The sequence below is a fragment of the Canis lupus genome, chromosome 4 (assembly GCF_003254725.2).
Source record: "Canis lupus dingo isolate Sandy chromosome 4, ASM325472v2, whole genome shotgun sequence".
Classification (NCBI taxonomy): domain Eukaryota; kingdom Metazoa; phylum Chordata; class Mammalia; order Carnivora; family Canidae; genus Canis; species Canis lupus.
Window position 1 is genome coordinate 36,421,824 of NC_064246.1, and position 13,506 is coordinate 36,435,329.

The following is a 13,506-nucleotide window of genomic DNA, read 5'->3' on the forward strand; positions in this document are numbered from 1 at the left end:
TGTTGTTTAAGGGGAACAAAATTAAGGAAAGTGGATTCAAAGAGTTAGATGAAGATGGACATAGACCTGCATTTGGCTTCGGGAAACAGTGAAAATTCACTGAGCTTAAGATTTGTGCATTTTTTCCATATATAATATTTCAGTAAATGTTAACTTTACCTATCAGAAGCTTTTGCTGAGTTTTTAACTGAAATATTGATGTACAATGTTACATTGATTTCAGGTGTACCACATAGTGATTTGACAACTCCATGAGGCCATGCTCTCAAGTATAGTTGCCATCACTGTACAGCGCTATTACAATACCATCGGCTATATATTTTTTTAAATTTTTATTTATTTATGGTAGTCACAGAGAGAGAGAGAGAGAGGCAGAGACACAGGCAGAGGGAGAAGCAGGCTCCATGCACTGGGAGCCCGATGTGGGATTTGATCCTGGGTCTCCAGGATCACGCCCCAGGCCAAAGGCAGGCGCTAAACCACTGCGCCACCCAGGGATCCCCCATCGACTATATTTCTTATGCTGTACTCTTCATCCCTGTGACTTACTCGTACCATAACTGAAGGCCTCTCTCTCCCACTCCCCTTCACCCATTTTGCCCATCCCCCTACCTCCCTGCACCTCTGGCAACCATCAGTTCTCTATATTTATGAGTCTGCTTTGTTTTGTTTTTTTAGATTTCACATACAAGCGAAATAATATGGTATCTGTCTTTTTCTGCCTGACTTAATTCCCTTAGCATAATACCCTCTAGGTCCGTCCGTGTTGTTGCAGATGCAAAATCTTGTTCTTTTTTATGGCTGAGTGATACTCCATTGCGTGTACGTATACTACATCTTTACCCATTCGTCTGTGTATGGGACACTGCTTGCTTCTGTACCTTGACTCTTGTATGTGACAATGAATATAGGAGAGCATATATTTGTTTGAATTAGTGTTTTTATTTTCTTTGGGTAAATGCCCAGTAGTGGAATTACTGGATCATATTGTATTTCTATATTTAATTTTTTAGGAACCCTTCATATTTTTTCTACCGTGGCTGACCAGTTTACGTTCCTAATGGTGCACGAGGGTTCCTTTTTCTCCACATCCTCACATACATGTATTCTTGTCTTTTTGATTCTAGCCATTCTGACAGATGTGAGGTGATACCTCTTATAGTTTTGACTTGCATTTCCCTGTTGATTAGTGATGTTGAGCATTTTTGTCTCTTGGCCATCTGTAATGTCTTCTTTGGAAAAATGTATATTTAGTTCCTCTGCTCATTTTTTTTTTTAATTTTTATTTATTTATGACAGTCACAGAGAGAGAGAGAGAGAGAGAGGCAGGCAGAGGGAGAAGCAGGCTCCATGCACCGGAGCCCGATGTGGGATTCGATCCCGGGTCTCCAGGATCGCGCCCTGGGCCAAAGGCAGGCGCCAAACCGCTGCGCCACCCAGGGATCCCATCATTTTTTAATCGAATTATTTGTGGTTTTGGTGTTCTATAACTTTGTATGTTTTGGATATTAGCCGCTAATTGGACATATGATTTGCAAATATCTTCTCCCATTCAGTAGATTGCCTTTTCATTTTGTTAATTTTTTTTTCCCACTGTGCAAAAGACTTTTATTTTGGTGTAGTCCTAACAGTTTATTTTGCCTTTTTTTTTTTTTTTTTGAGAGAGAGAGAGAGAAAGTGGGGATATGGGGGAATGGACAGAGGGAGAAGGAGAGAGAGAATCTTAAGCAGGCTCCATGCCCAGTATGAGCTTGACCCAGGGCTTGATCTCACAACCCTTGAGATCATGACCTGAGCTGAAATCAAGAGTTGAATGCTTAACCAACCAAACCACTCAGGCACCCCTTTGCTTTTGTTTTCAAAAGGGCAGGGCATTGTTATAAGAAAATCATGAACAGGGACACCTGGGTGGCTCAGCAGTTGAGCGTCTGCCTTCAGCCCAGGGTGTGATCCCGTGGTCCCAGGATCGAGTTCCACATCGGGCTCCTTGCATGGAGCCTGCTTCTCCCTCTGCCTATGTCTCTGCCTCTCTCTCTCTCTCTGAATAAGTAAATAAAATCTTTTAAAAATCTCTTAATCAATACTTGGCATTTCTTGATTTTAGTCAATAATATCAGCAATGACTGTGCACTAAAATAATCTTGTCCATGGTTTTATCATGCTTTATTTTGATTTCCAATTTTCCATCCTGAACTAAAGGCTAATTAATTCAACAAATCTTTGTTAGTAAACTAGTATATACTAGGCAGTAGGCAAGGGATGCAGAGGTATAGTTCCTGTCTTCGCTGAATGCAAAGTCTGGCTGAAAAGACAGATTTATGATTCAGGATCCAGTCTGGACATCATGGCACACTAGATATTTCAGACAGGGTGCTTAATATAGGGAGCTGGTTATGGGGGTGTGGAATGGCTGAAAGAGCAAAAAGGGGCTCTGGGATATACTAGAAATTCAGTGTGGGAAACATATACCTGCCAGAGGGACAAAAAGGAAGAGGTGATGTTACCAGAACCCTGGAGCTTGGAGGGTCCTGTGGTTTTTGCTGAGACCTGTGAGAAGGTAGAACCCTGATGATTATTTGAACTTGCAAGAGAGGCACAGCTCCAGTCGGGAGGGAGCCTGGGAAAGCCAGTGCTTTCTCTGTTGGCAGGGTAAGCCCTATGCTACTGGAACCGCCTGGCTCATGTTGCTGCTACTAGCCTTGGAAAAAAGGAAGTCCCTTCTTCCTGCTTCCCCTTCCATCTGATACCTCCCAGTGGCACAACTCAGCAGGAGGACGGCTGGGTGAGGAGCCTGGGAGACAGTGCAGAGTTCCAGACCCAGTGCCACACAAAAACATAGAAAGGAAGGCTTGAGGCTTAGAGATCATGGGTGAATAGCCTGCAGGCAACAGGCTGCTGAGCACGAGGCCATCTGGAGGGCAGCATGCTACAATCCCTGGACTGGCCACCACTGTAGATGGCATTCACAAGGAGAGAAACCGACTTCTGAGCATGCATTCATTGTGTTGGGTTTTCTTATATAGCTGAACCTAATCCCAGCTCATGCAAATGGGGATTGGCAACCAGAGGGAGAATCTCTTATGTAGAAGGAGGGAAGGAGGGCAGCTCGGCGGTTTAGCGCTGCCTTCAGCCCAGGGCCTGATCCTGGAGACCCGGGATCGAGTCCCACGTCGGACTCCCCGCATGGAGTCTGCTTCTCCTTCTGCCTGTGTCTCTGCCCCTCTCTCTCTGTGTCTCTCATGAATAAATAAACAAAATCTTTAAAAAAATATGAATTCTTAAAAAAAAAAAGGAGGGAAGGACTTGAAATGGTTAAGTTGGTAAATTTGGGAGACTTCACAGGTCAGTTAGTATTTAGGAGGGAAATGAGATCTTGTGGAGAGGGGGAATGTTAGGGAAGTGGGCAAGCCTGAGCTGAGGTGAAGTCATGTGATGGAGATGACCTAGATGGATAAACTGGGAGATTTGGGTCTCATGCCTGTGCAGTGGCACAGGCTCAGCTGATCTACTCTTTGGGCACCACTGCTTGGCTGACAGCTCCAGATACCTGGAATCCTGAGCCATGATTCACTCTAGATCCAATGAGAGCAATCTTTTTTTTTTTTTTTTAAGATTTCATTTATTCAAGAGAGAGAGAGGGGGGCAGAGGGAGAAGCAGGCTCCATGCAGGGAGTCTGACGTGGGACTCAATCCCGGGTCTCCAGGATTAGCCCTGGGCCAAAGGTAGCACTAAACCGCTGAGCCACCCAGGCTGCCCCTCATCTGATTCTTATTGCTCTTGAGATTGTTTTTCTTTCTGGAAGTTTTTGGGAATATTGTTGACCCTGAAGAACTCAAGTTAGGGGCACTGACTACCCCCTCCAGTCAAAAGTCCTAGTATAACTTGACTCCCCTAAAACTAATAGTCTACTGTTGAATGGAAGCCTTACCCATTTAACATGAATGGTTAATTAACACATATTTTGTATGTTAAATGTATTATATACAGTATTATATAGAGGAATTATATAGAGGAAAAAGTATTAAAATCATTAGGAAGAGAAAATACATTTACAATACTATACTATATTTATTGGAAAAAAAAATCCAGGGCGCCTTAGGTGACTCAGTTGAGCATTTGACTCTTGATCTCTCAGTTCAAGTCTTGATCTCAGGGTTGTGAATTCAAGCCCCTCATTGGGCTCCATGCTGAATGTAGAGCCTACTTAAAAAAAAAAAAAATCTATGTATAAGCACAGTTCAAACCCATGTCATTCAACAGTTAACTGTAGCTATCTTTGGTGATCTGAAACATCATCAAGATGTGTCCAGATTTGAATCTTTTTTTTTCTCCTTAGCGCTTGGGGTCCTCTTTTAATTTGAAACTCATGTCTTTCTTCAGCTCTGGGAAATTTTCTTCTATTATTATTTATTATTTACTCTTCCTGATGACCTGTGATGATTTTACAATGCTGCCCCAAATTCTTTCATGCTTCTTCCATCAAGAGGTGGGGTGATATTCTTATTCCCTGTTTTTGAGTGTGAGTGGGTCTGTCATTGCTTCCATTAGTGGAGTGTGACAAAAGTCACATGCTGTGAACTCCAGGGCCTGATCCTAGAGATCAAGTATCTTCACCTGTTTAGCAGGGACACTGGCCCTTGGAGCTCCCAGCCATTATGTAAGAAACCCTACCTATTCCCACTGCCTGAAGCCCCCTGCTAGGGAGCCCTGTGCAGGTGCTCCAGCTGCCCATTCTTAGCCTTTGGGGCTCAGGTGCCAGATGTGCAAGGAAGGAGGCATCTGAGCTTTCTGTCAGCTCAAGTCATCCCAGCAGAAGCCCAGATGTCAAGGAGTGGAGAAGGATTTACCACATTTCCATGCTCAATCCCCAATCCATAGAACGCATGAATGTAAAAATGATTGTTGTACACCACTAGGCTTTGGGGTAGGTAGCCTTTTATGTAGCAATAGATGACTGGACCACATACACACAACCCCACCCCCCTAGTGATCTCTTTATCTCTTTCTAAACTTTTATTGGAGGTAGAGGAGGGGAAAGGGTATTGAAGTGGTCTTTTTTTTTTTTTTTTTTTTAAGATTATTTGAGAGAGGGCATGCGTGAGGGGGGCAGAGGGAGAAGGAGAAGCAGACTCTGCTGAGCAGGGAGTCCTACACAGGGCTCAATCCCAGGACCCCAGGATCATGATCTGAGCTGAAGGCAGACTCAACCAACTAGTCACCCAGGTGTCCCACTGAAGTGGTCTTGGACTTGGTCAACCTGTGGTCTTGTGTTTTTGGTCATCTCATTGTTGGAAAATAGGCATCTCCCACTGCAGATGTGAGCCTTTATTTTTTTTTAAAAGGTTTTATTTATTTATTCATGAGAGACACACGGAGAGAGAGAGAGAGAGAGAGAGAGGCAGAGACATAGGCAGAGGGAGAAACAGGCTCTGTTCAGGGAGCCCCACACGGGACTCGATCCCGGGACCCCAGGATCACGCCCTGGGTGGAAGGCAGAGAACCACCCACGTGTCCCAGATGTGAGCCTTTAGCCAGTACTTCATGTTGACTCTGCAGTCCACATTTAGGACATTTGGACTAAGGGTATTCATGCTCTCCTCTATTAACTGACTCTTGGGGATGTGGTACCTACCCACTTCTTCCCACTGTGGCAGGTAGAAAAGGGTTATCCCTACACATGCGAGGCCACAGGTTTGTGTTATCAGGATAAGTGACTACTGACTACTTTATCTACTTTAATATACAACAGACATGCTGTGCGCCGAATAACCAGATGAGTTCTTCAGAGTGTTGGGTTGCAAAGCCCAGGTCTTTGAAAAACATGAGCATTCTCCTTTCTAGTCTCCAGAAGGTGAGATGCAAACATCCAAATGATTGCTGTAATTGGAACTCGGTTCTCAGGATGAGTCACCAGAATGGAGGTGGTGGAGCATGGAAATCCGCATTTTTGAGAGGAGTCTTCTGCACACTGGCTGTTAGGGCATCCTGGATTAGATGCTAGCCTGTGTGGTGGCTTATGCAGAATCACCACAAAATATTTGGAAAGCTATAATAATAAAACAATCCAATAAAAATATTATTTTATTGGGACGCCTGGGTGGCTCAGCGGTTGAACTTCTGCCTTTGGCTCAGGGTGTGATCTTGGGGACCTGGGATGAAGACCCGCATCAGGCTCCCAGGGAGCCTGCTTCTCCCTCTGCCTGTGTCTCTTTCTTTCTGAGTCTCTCATGAATAAATAAATAAAATCTTTATTGTATAAATATTTATAAATATTTTAAATATTTTATAATATTTTTAAAAAATATTTTTTCTGTTTTAGAATGAAACTGGGAAAATTTCGGTATTCATTACCTTGGACCAAAATCCATTGCGTAATGGCATGCTGTCTTCTCCAGATAGCGGGCGAGCCTGACATTGAAACCCTAGAGCCCCAGTCTCCACTCAAGGGTAGAAACAGGCACTACAACCCCTAGAGAGTAGCACCTTCCTACTGATACTCAGAATCTTTAGTAAGAAAATTTCCAAACTGAGAACAGAATCCAGTTTAGATTTTAATCTCCTATTCTCTATCTCAGAGACCCACTATTTAGTTAGCATCCTCTCAATTTCCCAGAGCATGGCCACCCTTGAAGGAAGCTTCATCCAAGGGGAAACTTGCCAGTATTGCCTTGGGATGTACTGGATGCCCCAAAGGTATGAGCTGGAGCTAAATTTTATTTATTTTTTATTTTTTTAAAAAATATTTATTTATTTATTTGTGAGAGACCCAAAGGGGGGGGGGGCAGAGACACAGAGAGAGAAGCAGGCTCCATGCAGGGAGCCCGACGTGGGACTCGATCCCTGGTCTTCAGGATCATGCCCCAAGTGGAAGGCGGTGCTAAACCACTGAGCCACCCGGGCTGCTCTGGAGCTAAATTTTAGACCAGCGCTAGCTTTTTCCCTCTGTACCCTTGAGTTATCTGATCTGGATTTTGATAAGGAGCCTCCCCCTTAGATATGCTTATAGCAATTGAAACCTAGAATGCAAAAATAAATGTTTCTAGGGTGTGGTCTAATGCCTTAAAATTTTTTATTTATTTAAATAATTGGCCATACAATGTGGGGTTTGAACTCACAACCCTAAGATCAAGAGTCACATGCTCCCCAGACTGAGCCAGCCAAGTGCCAGGTGTGGTCTATATCTTTTTTTTTTGAGATTTTATTTATTTGACAGAGAAGCAGGGGGAGTGGCAGGCCAGAGGGATAGGGAAAAGCAGGCTCCCAGTTGAGCAGAGAGCCCTTAGGGCTCTGTCCCAGGACCCTGGGATCATGACCTGAGCCCAAGGCAGACACTTAACCAACTGAGCCACCCAGGTGCCCCAGATGTGGTCTCTATTGTTAACGCCATGACTTGAATTGCTTCAGTTTCTGTTTATCCCTGTACATCATATGAGAACAAATTTAATATCACCCAAAGAATACTCGGCAATGCAAGTTCCCTTAAATAAGCCAACTTACGATTTAAGTGAGAGGATGTCATCCACCCACAGACAGGAGAGGATCATGCCCTGGGGATGTTTATGACTGAAAAAGGGTGAGAATCTCTCAAAGTAGAAACTTAATTATGACCTTAGTTTTTCACTGAGTAAAGAAAAGACCTTGCTAAAAACATAATTGTGTGGGTTTATCAAATAAAGTACTTCCAGTCCTGCGGACCTGGAGCCCCTGGGCCGAGCCCCCGGTGCAGTTACTCCGCTGCGATCTTGCTCATCCAATGTCTGCAGGGTACCTGAGGAGACAGCTTCTTGCAGCCGGTCTGGTTCTCCTGTGAGCCCTCCCAGGTGTGCAAAGGCAGGAATCCTGCCTGCCTTTCTTTTTCTGCTGTTTCTCCCATTTCTGACCAACTTCTACTCTATCCCTTTTCACCTCCATCCCACCTGAGGGAGACCATCCCTCAGGTCTAGGTGTAATTCTCCCAGAGTTTTCCAGTGTCATGTCCTCCACTCTTCTGGAATGTTGAAGACCTGACTTCCTCTGATTTGCCCCTGGATCAGCTCACCCACCATTTATAGGGCAAATTACATGCTCACTTGCCCAGACCACAGAGATGAAAACATATCTTATTTTAGTTCTTATTTCCTTGAGTGATGTCTAATGGAGTCACTTCCCATTTATTCTCCCAGGCATTGTGCTTAATCTCCAAATAGTTTCATCTTGTAGATGTGGGCCTTAAGGGTTTTTTTGGTTGTTGTTGTTTTTTGGTGGTTTCCTTTACGTTTTTGTTTTCTGCCTAAGCTTTTCTGTCGATATGTACCTGACTTCTAGGAATTGTGGGGTCTGAACCTTCAATTATTATTAAGGAAAAATATCTGCTGGAAGATGTCTTACTAAGATGATGATTCTTTAAAAATATGACATAATTGACCTGCCTTGTGTATAAAACTACCCAGAATAGTGGTCAAATGTTAAACTGCCTGGACCACATTACCGTCCTTTAAAAAAAAATTTTTTTTGGTAAAATATACATAAATTGTATGCATAATACACAAAATTGACCATTTTGACCATTTTTAAGTATAAGGTCAGTGACATTAAGGACATTTATAATGTGCCACCATCACCACCATCCATGTCCAGAACTTTTTCATCTTCCCGAACTGAAACTCTACTTATTAAACACTAACTCCCATTGCCTCCTCCCCATACCCTCTGGTAACTTCTGTTCCACTCTTGTGTCTGAATTTGCCTATTCTAGATACCTTACCTCAAATATTAGTGTAGTCATGTAATATTTTGTGTCTGGTTTATTTCACTGAGTCATATTTTTAGGGTTAGGGCTTGGTTTCAGTGTCCTCAAGGTTATCATGTATCGATATAGAATGGCCAAGGGATATTTCATTGCATGAATATACCACATTGTATTCATCTGGTGATGGATACTTCCGGTTGCTTGTACCTTTTGGCTATACCCAGGAGTAGAATTGCTGAGTCGTGGGAGTTCTGTGTTTAACTTTTTGAGGAATTGCCAAACAAGTAGCTTTACTTCCCATGACACTAACTCTACGTAGGCTCACAGTCCCTGCTCCTTCCTACCAGGGTGTTGCTAGATGAGCTGATTGTGACTATGCCAGTACCCAACTGTGTGTCGCTCAGGGCTGTTCAGCACTCTCTGAACACCTGTCGAAAAGGTGCCTGCACAGTGCTCCAGTGAGCCCGCCTGTGGCTCGTTTGATGGCCCATGAAGTCCAAGCCTGAGGATGGTGAAGAGGTCACTTCCTGGCAAGTCAGGCATGTGGGAAAACTTGAGGATCTCAAGGAAGATGATGCCCATCTAGTTAAAGCTTCTGTCTGTGAAACCTAGTAGTAGCCAGCGTGATAGCCCTTAGGTCCTGAATGCAAACTGAGGACCTTAAACATACCTCTGGCAGGATAGAGGTTGTAAAGAATGTGACCCTTGGGGCTTTACCAAACCCCAGCCTCAGTGCCAAGGTTGACTTTGTCAGCCATCCAAGGAAGTCTTTCCATGTTAAAGAATAAATCTTGTTTCTCCTCTGTAGAGAAAGCATGCCAAATAGCACTGCACATCAGAGTAATTCTACAAATTCAGAAACACAGAAAAACAAGCTTTTCATATCACTGGTAGAATTCTTGATTCCCTGACATTTTCCTGGGATGAGCAGGTTGGCTTCTGCAAGGAATAGTGTTGGTCGAGTTTGTATAGGCATACCTCGTTTTATTGTGCTTCACTTTATTGTGCTTTGCAGATACTGTAATTTTTAGAAATGGAAGATTTGTGGCTACCCTTGTTTTTTTTTTTAATTTTTATTTATTTTTTATAGTCACAGAGAGAGAGAGAGAGAGAGGCAGAGACATAGGCAGAGGGAGAAGCAGGCTCCATGCACCGGGAGCCCGACGTGGGATTCGATCCCGGGTCTCCAGGATCGCGCCCTGGGCCAAAGGCAGGCGCTAAACCGCTGTGCCACCCAGGGATCCCTGTGGCTACCCTTGTGTTGAGCAAGTCTATTGGGGTGATTTTTCCAGCAGTGTTTGCCCATTTTCTATCTGTGTGTTACATTTTGGTAATTCTCACAATATTTCTAGTTTTTTCATTATCATCGTATTTGTTATGGTGATTTGTGATCAGGAATGTCACTATTGTAATTGTTGTGGGGCACCAAGAACTATACCCACTTAAGATTATGAACTTTGTTTTTTTTAAGATTTTATTTATTTATTCATGAGAGACACACAGAGAGAGGGGGGCAGAGACACAGGCAGAGGGAGAAGCAGGCTCCATACAGGGAGCCCGATGTGGGACTCGATCCCGGGTCCCCAGTATCACGCCTTGGGCTGAAGGCGGCGGTAACCCGCTGAGCCACCCGGGCTGCCCAAGATGATGAACTTAATTGATATGTGTTGTGTGTGTTATGACTGCTCAACTGGCCGTTGCCCTGTCTTTCCCCCTCTCCTAGGGCCTCCCTATTCCCAGAGACACAACAATATTGAGATTAGGCCAATTAATAATTCTACAGTGGTCTCTAAGTGTTTAAGTTAAAGGAAGAGTCTTATATTTCTCACTTTAAATGAAAAGCTAGAAATGCTTATTAAGCTGAGCAAAGAAGTGTGCTGAAAGCTAGGCCTCATGTGTTGAGCAGTCAGCCAAGTGGTAAATGCAAAGGGAAAGTTCTTGAAGGAAATTGAAAGTGTTCCTCCAGTAAACACACAGATGATAATAAAGGGAAACAGCCTTATTACTGATATGAAGAAAGTTTGAGTGGTCTGCACAGAAGATCAAACCAGCCACCACATTCCCTTAATTGGCCAAAGCCTAAAGGAGAGCTAGGCACTCACTCTCTTCAACTCTCTGCAGGCAGAGAAGGGTGAGGAAGTTGCAGAAAATAAGTTCAGAGCTGGCAGAGGTAGTTCTTGGGCTTAAGGAAGGAAGCTGTCCCCAGAACATAAAAATGCAAGGTGAAGTAGCAGGTGCTGATGTAGAAGCTGCAAGTTCTCCAGTAGCTAAGATAATTCATGAGGTTGGTTATAGTAAACAACAGAATTTCAGTGTGGGCCAGACAGACTTATACTGAACAGTGATGCTGTCTAGGGCTTTCATAGCTAGAGGAGCAGTCCCTGTCTGGCCCCCTGCAGGGGACAGGCTGACTCTCTCATTAGGGGATAGTTCGGCTGGTGACTTTCAGCATGAGTCCGTGCTCATTTACCGTTACCCAAATCCTAAGGGCCTTTAAGAAGTCTGCTAAATCTACTCCGCCTGTATGTGTAACGGAAGGCATGGTGATCCCGCCTTGCGCCAGTATTGACTGGACATGCTGAATGGGAAGCCCTGAGATTACAGGGGCCCATTCAGGGTTTTCGCTGAAGGACACAGCCCCATATGCAGCCTACGAGCGCCACCTAGTGGCAATTGCTGGGATTTGCGACAGTAAATTCCCATTTGAGAGAGATTACTGAACTGCGATTTTCCCTATGATAAAAGGGCATAAAATAACCTTGAAAACTGAACCCACAATGCCTTGGGTGATATTGGGGGAAATTCTTTAATGAGGAGGGTAATGCCCAGAAGTATTTCATCATAAAACGGAAATGGTTTCTACCGGAACAGGTTACCAGGAGAATGAGAGGAAGTACTCCTGAGTAGGAGCCTCTTTTCCCTAAAGACAGCTCTGGAACCACCTGAGTAGCTATTGGATCCTATGGCCACTGAGCCCTCAGGCAACGCCCCATGAAAAGCTCTCCATCGACCAGCAGAGTTGTTGGTTTATGGAGGGGGAGTTCCATGGTAAATGGACAGTTTTCTGTTTGGAAGTCCACTACTCTGATGAAGATCAAAACAAATCAATTCAGTGGGCTGAATTGTATGCTATTTTTCCAGCAATGATGGAAGAACTGGACAATGGTACAAGCCCCTAGGTTTGGGTTTTTCTGACAGGCAGTGGCCACATGTATCTGGCAAATCAGACTGACGCCTGTAAACCTGGAGGGCAAGGGGTACAAACGGGCCCTGACAGGAACAGACAGTACTCCGGGCTGAGGATAGCCAGTCCCATGGTAGGTAAAAATGCTCAGGGCACAATAAAAGGACTGGAACTGAAGATACTAGAACTGTATGGATTGTCAGATCACATATCTTCAGACCAAGGAACACATTTTATAGCACATAATGTTCAACAGTGGACAGAGGGATATAATTTTCAAAGGAATGGTTTAATGGAGAATTGGAACAGGCAGTTGAAACATTTTTTTAAAGTCTAAAATGGGGGAATAAAGGCATGAAGGCCTGGCTTACATGTTTGTGAGTGTGTGCTCACTCACCATGAGGCCCAGAGCAGGTACCCGCTAGACAGATTCCTCTACTTTTTCAGGGGGAGGGTAGATTTGGAGAAGAGATGATGGGAAGGATGCTGATATCACTACACTTTCTTTTTTCCCCCACATCACCTCAACTTCCTCTGTCCTACCTGTTGTAATGGTCCCAGGACCAGGTTCCAGAAGCAGGGGCGATCCCTAAGTAAGAAACTGTACTTTTCAGCCTTTATGTCAAGATTCCTAAGGGTCTGATGGGGTAGGTTGTGCCTTTGTCCCACCTGGCACAGTTGGGGCTACGACTAAATGTAGCTATATTGCAAAGCAGTCTGACAGCTCCCCTTAGTTCTGCGCCCAGGGAATCCTCCCCTGTCCCTGCCCTGTCCCAGTGGAAGAGGCCTGAGGGGAGCATATGCTAAACAGTATTTCTCTTGGCAACCTGGACTGGCAACAGTGGCCAAACCTAACACCCCTTCCAAAAGTAGAAAAGTTTGGGTGTAACAGGAGAGGAGAGATGGGAGCTAAGGGTAAAGAAATGAATGAGTGGCCTATGCAATGAAAGCATGACAGTGTGGCTTTGGTGCCTGAAAGGGTGGAGACTCATGTTGCTGTGAGACCACTCTTGCTTTTGGAACCTAAAAAAAAACTGAATGGGAGTCTGCAAACCTAAATGGCATCACTCTGAGGGACATTTCAGTCACACTGTGTGATGATGGACTGGACAAATTGTTAATGACTGAATGGAACTCTACTAATGTGCCAGAGCCTTTGAGGACACATATCCTAGCACACTGCGTGATAGGGTGTAGCAGTGGCCCTGTTACAATACTGATATTCATAGTAATGGTCAAATGTATTGGGAAATCGAGTTGCCCCCCACCCCCCTCCTCCCGCACTCAGGGAGTGCCTGGGTGACTCAGATTAAGTGTGAAACTCTTGGTTTAAGCTCAGGTCATGATCTCAGGCTCCTGAGATCGAGCCTTGTGTTGGGCTCCATGCTTGGTGCAGAATCCGCTTGTCCCTCTCTGCTCCTCCTCCTGCTCTCTTTCTCTCATTCATAAATAACAAAAATCTTAAAAAAAAAAAAAAAAAAAAAAAAAACCAGGAAGTAACACAGATGGAGAAAGCTTGAGAAAGCATTGGGTTTACCTCACCGTCAGCTAATTTCCTTTTTTTTTTATTTTTTATAAATTAATTAATTTGAG